The sequence below is a fragment of the Suricata suricatta genome, chromosome 16 (assembly GCF_006229205.1).
Source record: "Suricata suricatta isolate VVHF042 chromosome 16, meerkat_22Aug2017_6uvM2_HiC, whole genome shotgun sequence".
Lineage (NCBI taxonomy): Eukaryota > Metazoa > Chordata > Mammalia > Carnivora > Herpestidae > Suricata > Suricata suricatta.
The window spans coordinates 20,491,460-20,497,060 of record NC_043715.1 but is presented as its reverse complement, the minus strand read 5'-3'; the positions used below and the strand labels follow the sequence as shown (position 1 = coordinate 20,497,060).

General features: G+C 39.5%; 1 long non-coding RNA gene across 1 annotated transcript in view; it reads left to right on the top strand.

The window, feature by feature from the left end:
- The window catches only part of LOC115280623, a 15,725-nt gene extending 12,603 nt beyond the window's left edge, over positions 1–3,122 (top strand). The window contains exon 2 of the long non-coding RNA XR_003903859.1: positions 3,013–3,122. This is a non-coding gene — a long non-coding RNA (uncharacterized LOC115280623). The remainder of the gene's footprint in view (positions 1–3,012) is intronic.
- The last annotated feature ends 2,479 nt before the right edge of the window (positions 3,123–5,601 follow it).

Sequence of the window (5,601 nt, the reverse complement as noted above, 5' to 3'; positions counted from 1 at the left end):
AACCTCCACACTGTTTTCCAGAGCGGCTGCACCAGTTTACATTGCCACCAACCGTGTAGGAGGGTGCCCGTCTCTCCACACCCTCTCCAACATCTGTAGTCTTTTGATTTGTTCATTTTAGCCACTCTGACTGGTGTGAGGTGGTATCTCAGTGTGGTTTTGATTTGTGTTTCCCTGATGATGCATTTCTTTTTAAAGCTGAATGCTATTCTATGATTGGTGTATAGCACATTTTGCTTATACATTCATCCATTGTTTATTCATCCATCCACTAATGAGTCCCTAACATGAGCCATATACTCTGGCCCATGACCTATTTTAAGCTGAACAGAACTATTACCTGAAGATTAATTCATAAAGCAATGAAATAATGGACAAAAAGGTTAAACTGGTTGCCTCTTATCATCCACCATTTCTCTAAAGACGGTAAAAGAAAGCTAGTGGTAATTAGTTGTGTCTTATAAAATTAAGAGTTAACATGAATGAATTTTACCTTACAAATAATAGAGCTGAATTTGGTTGAAAGTGGTCTAGTAAACTGTACAGAGCAGCAACCCCACTAGAGAATGTAATGTATCCTTGTCATCTCCAATTATATATCTATTTGAAAAACAGTACATCTCAAACAAAATGTATCATTCCCCCGGCATTTATTTCAGTCCTCCCTTCCAGGCAGTATGACTACTGCCCACTGATATGTTCAAATCCAGACCTTGACTGACATCTTAGATCTTACATAATCTCTCTCACCACTGATGCAGTCCAGGTATGAATTCTTACAAGTAGCTCACAAATTTATCGACTTGTTTCATACCTTTTGATATGTTCATGTTCTAGGTCATTGTGGTGGGCATACTGGAACAATTTCATAACTGGCCTCTGATTTCATTTTTGTCTCTCAGCCCCATTTTCTAAGATCAGAAGTCTTTCTAAAATACAAACTTGGTAATATGTCCCTCTTATCTCATATATTTTTACAAGGTTCTCAGTGCCCTTAGGATAAAGTCAAAGGCCCTGATTTAGCTTGAAAGGACTATTATGACTGTGCCATGCTTTTTTTTTTTTTACCTCTGCCTACTCTTCTTTTCTCTTCTCTTAACCTTCTGCCTCTCCTCAGTTTCTTAAATGCATATTCTGAATTCTAGGGCTTTGTACTCATTGTCGTCTGTGCCAGGAGTACCCTATATCTCTCTTACCTTTGCAAAGCTGATTTCTATTTCTAAATATGTTGTCAATGTAGAAGAAATTGCATAGCTGCCTTCTCTTGACCCACAAACTGGTCCAACTCACTGCTTTCACTCACCCTGTGATTCCCCTACAGAAATGTATGACATCATGTTATGATGGCCTTGTAGTTCATCTGTACTTCCACCAGACTAAAATTCCACGAGGGGGGAACATCCATTTTGTACATAATTCTATTCAATCCTCTACCCTAATGCTTGGTGTTATGGATCAAATTGTGTCCCTGAAAAAATGCAGAGATTGAAGTCTTAAATTTCAGTATCTCAGAATGTGACCCTGTATGGATATAGGGACTTGAAAATGGTAATTAAATTTAAATGATGTTTATATAAATGGGCCCCGGTCCCATCTGACTGGTGTCCTCATAAGAAGAGGAGAAGACACCAGATAGGTGTGCACAGAGGAAAGACTATAGGAGGTCTATCCACAGCAAGAAGGTGGATATTTGCAAAGCAAGGAGAGAGAGGCCTCAGGAGAAACCAAACCAGCCAAAAATCTTAATTTTGGTCTTCTAGCTTCTATAACGTTGAGAAATAAATTTGTGTTGTTTAAGCCACTAAGTCTGCAGTATTTTATGCTAGTAGCTCTAGTAGACCACTAGGCTTCATAAAGGTAGACAGTCAACAAAAATGTGTTGAGTGAAACACAAAGATATAATCAAGGAAGATTTTCATGGATTTTTAATTGAACTTCACTTTGAATATTTTATTAACATAGTTCTGCACCTGCTGTGAATCCTTTATTCTGCTATACCTTTTTTTTTTTTTTTTCACTTGTAACAACCTTGCCAATTAGCCATTATTACTTCTACTTTTCAGGTGAGGAAACTGAAGCTCAGTAAGTTTAACTGAGTCTTCTGAGGATACCCAAGTAGTGGCAAAGATGAATTTTAAACTTGTGTGACTGGTCTAAGTTCAGGACATTAGTATGATAACCTAATACCTCCTACATCATCTTTTCTGATCAGGTTTACCTTATTTTGATTGTCCTATAAATAAAGAAGTACCATTATTCATATTCATTCTCTCTCTCTCTCTTTCTCTCTCTCAGATACTGATTTCTATAATTAGGGAGAACTTGAATTTAAATATGGTTTGATGGTGCATCATACCCAAGATAAACCATATAAATTACCTTGAGATAAGATTTACTCAATGGTCAACAGTTGACTTGAGCCTGTAAGGTGTTAATTATTTGATAAATTGAGAAAGTTCACATTAAAATGCCAGTATAAAAATCATGTTTTGATTGTGAAAAGTCATATAATTCACACATGAGACTTTATTTTAAAAATTATTCTTGTAATACACATTTTACCCTGACTCTGGCAGCATGATATGGTTGAAAGTCTATTCAATTTAGCATCAGAGGCAACTGGTTTCATATCTCATCAGTAAGACCTACATATGATGTGTTCTTGATCCTCATCCTCTCCCTGGATGCCATGTTTCTTTAAAATAACGTGAATCCCAAGGAATGGTTGTGAGGCTGGAAAGAGCAAACTCATAAAACTCTGACACATAATAGGTTTTCAATCAATGTTATTACCGTCACCTTTGACATGAAGGGAGAAAGATTTACTTTAAGATGTTATAATGGAACATCTCTTCAAATCTAGAGTAATTAAGCCACATCTAAAATTATTAGACAAAAATGGAAATAATGAGTTTGCATTGTCTTATAAGTCTTATAGAGCAATGTCTTATAAGTATAAAGCTCTAAGGACATGTGAAATACGTTGTCAGTTATACCCCTTTCTTTTCCTAGCAGTACTTCCAAATGGCTACTGTCTGTGACGCATTGGAAAATCGCTTTTCAGTCCCTGAGCATGTACAGTGGAGCAAAGCCTGGGTAAATAAAAGGTGGCTGGTGCTGTGGTCATGTCTCGGGAACTATGTTAACAAACCACAAGGAGGAAGCACTTCACCTTTTCCGGGTCTGCAAGTTATCTTTAAGACTGCTTCAGTGTATTTTCTTATTTCATCCATGATCATCTTTTTTATTGCTTAACAGAAGTTCAGTTCATTCACTGTCTTAAAGAAATCTTTAAAATCATGTCCATTCACTGTTAAACTATTAGGGCTGACAAGGGGAAGGGAATGGACTGCTACTTCTAATAGCTAACTCTTAGTAACTGCTAGAGAACCCGTGCATGACTAAGGGCATTCTGCAAATTGGGCATGCTATGGTTGTCTTTAGTTTGCTGTCCAGTATGTCATGAGCGATGAGCTCTGCCAGGTTCACAGTGGAAGAAAGTGTCTTCCTCCATCTTCCTTAATAGACTGATAAGCTTCAGTCATTTCTTCATTATTTCCATCATGTTCTTGGTCTAAATGTTGCTTGATTTTTCTAAGGGATTCTTAGTTGCTTGAAAATAGTGAATTGTATACATTCTCCCTCAAAAAAGATATTTATCTATGCTGTTTCTGCTAGTGCTGCCTTTTCTGTGTTTGACTACAAATACTTTTATTTCTATCATAATCATAATAATAATGTCTGCTTGGCTATGTATCCAACTAAAATATACATACTGACTGGAATGTCAACAAGGTGATAGAATAGGAGATCCCTGGCTATAGCTATCAGTCACAGAAAGAGCAACAAGCTGTTATCCACAAATAGTGACTTTTTGAAAATCCCAGAACCCAAGGTAAAGGTCAAGGATCCCCTTTGACCACAATATACAAGAAAAGCCACATGAGAAGAGTACAGGGAACAGTTTCACTTTGCATCCACCCTTCATGAGGGTGACACAATGCCACACTATGAGGGACTCCCTGGGCCAACAGTTTCTCCAGCAGGGAACAGAGCCCCAAGTGGATATCCAGCTTCCACAACATTTCAAGGTACTTCCTAAGAGGTCTGTCCAGTTCTTTTTCATGGGGAGCAAGGAGGAAATGGCAAGGCTAGAATACCTAGGTTGAGCTAAGAACAAAGAAGGGAGGGGAAAGACTCACAGTGACCAGTAGTCACACTGCATCCCTGCTGGCAGTAGCACCTGACCAGTGAGCCCAACCAGCCATTTGGCCCACCCATGGAGCCAGGCCTGTGACCCTATTTTGCTAAAGAGCACAGCTGGCAGTTCTGCCTGGCTCTGGTTTCTGGCCAGCAGTCTAGCCCAGCAGCAGAGCACAGCTGTTGGTCCCACCCAGACAGGGAGCCAAGTCAGAGACCCTGCCCAGCTGCAGAACATACAGCCTCTGGCCCTGCCCATTCAGAGAGCAACCCTGTCCTATTGCAGAGCTCAGTGTGAGGCTCTGGTTAGGCAAAGAGCTAACACTGATTCCACCAAACTAAGAAGCACATCCTGAAGCTTTGAGGGCCCAGACTGCCCAGACAGTGACCCCATCTGATCAGTCAAATCATGGAGCCTAGCCCTTACCACCACCCAGCTGAAGGATACAGCTTCCAGTCTATCAGCAACCCTGCCCAGCAGATCTGCTGGACTGACATCCTGGTAGTAACCTGAACCTATGAGGGAGAACAGTCAGCAGCACTGCCTCGAGGAGAACTGAGCCAGTGATCCTGATGGACTGTAGAGAATAGCCTGTGGTTCTGATCAATTGCAGAGACCACCCTGCAGCCTTGCCTGAAGGCACATTCCAGCCAGTGGCAGCAAGCTTCTGGAAAGCATAGCCTGGGGCTCCACTTAACCATTAGTAATTATGGAATCCAACCTATGGATCCACTCAATTTCACAGTCCAACCAGTGGCATACCCTACCCGAGAGAACTAATAAGTGAATTCAGTAATGTACAGGAAAGAAAACCAACATGCAGAAATCAATTGTATTTCTACACATTGACAACAAACTGTAAAAGAAATTAAGGAAACATTCCTATTTACAAGGCCATCAAAAATAATAAGATATTTAGGAATACATTTAGCCAAGGAAGTGAAAGATATATATAATGCAATTATAAAACATGGATGAAAGAAAGTGAATAAGACACAAATAAATGGAAAGATCCTCTGTGTTCATGTAGTAGAAGAATTTGTATTGTGAAAATGCCCATACTACACAAAGTGATCTACAGATTTAATGCTATCCGCATCAAAATCCTAAGGACAGTTTTCTCAGAACTAGAAAAAAAATTCAAAAGTTTGTCTGGAATCACAAAAGACCCTAAATAGCCAAAGCAATCCTGAAAAAGAGGAACAAATCTGGAGGCATCACACTTCCTGATTTCAAACTATACTATAAAGAGATAGTAATTAGAATGGTATGGTACTGGCATAAAATAGACCCATAGATTAGTGGGACAGAATAGAGACCCCCAAAATAAACCCCCCTATATGTGATCAACTGATCTTTAGCAAGTGCCCAGAATACACAATGGGAAAAGCATAGTCCCT